This window comes from Heptranchias perlo, unplaced genomic scaffold (assembly GCF_035084215.1).
Source record: "Heptranchias perlo isolate sHepPer1 unplaced genomic scaffold, sHepPer1.hap1 HAP1_SCAFFOLD_97, whole genome shotgun sequence".
Lineage (NCBI taxonomy): Eukaryota > Metazoa > Chordata > Chondrichthyes > Hexanchiformes > Hexanchidae > Heptranchias > Heptranchias perlo.
This window is the reverse complement of record NW_027140014.1, coordinates 1,688,276-1,688,571: the sequence shown is the minus strand read 5'-3', so window position 1 is coordinate 1,688,571 and position 296 is coordinate 1,688,276. Positions and strand designations below refer to the sequence as shown.

At 43.6% G+C, this 296-nt stretch overlaps 1 non-coding gene across 1 annotated transcript; it reads right to left on the bottom strand.

Moving 5' to 3' along the window:
* On the bottom strand, positions 1-72 carry trnac-gca (transfer RNA cysteine (anticodon GCA)). The gene has a single exon. It is a non-coding gene; the product is annotated as a tRNA-Cys (tRNA).
* Between the last annotated feature and the right edge of the window lie 224 nt (positions 73-296).

The window sequence follows — 296 nt, the reverse complement described above, 5'->3', positions numbered from 1 at the left end:
AGGGGGCGTCTGGATTTAAACCAAAGATCTCTTGATCTGCAGTCAAGTGCTCTACCACTGAGCTGCACCCCCACATCTGATGAGCGTCATATCAAAAACAAGGTTCATTAAGTGGCAGTTTTCATCATTGATAGGTCCAACGTGAATACAATGTTCATCAGTTAATCTGGTCGAAAAAGAACTACGGTAATCAGGAATGTCTCATGAATGGCGTGAGTCACACTATTGTGCACAGATGCGATGCAGAACCTAACATGGAAAGGCTTGTCACTAAGCTTCAGTGAACACATCCTTAC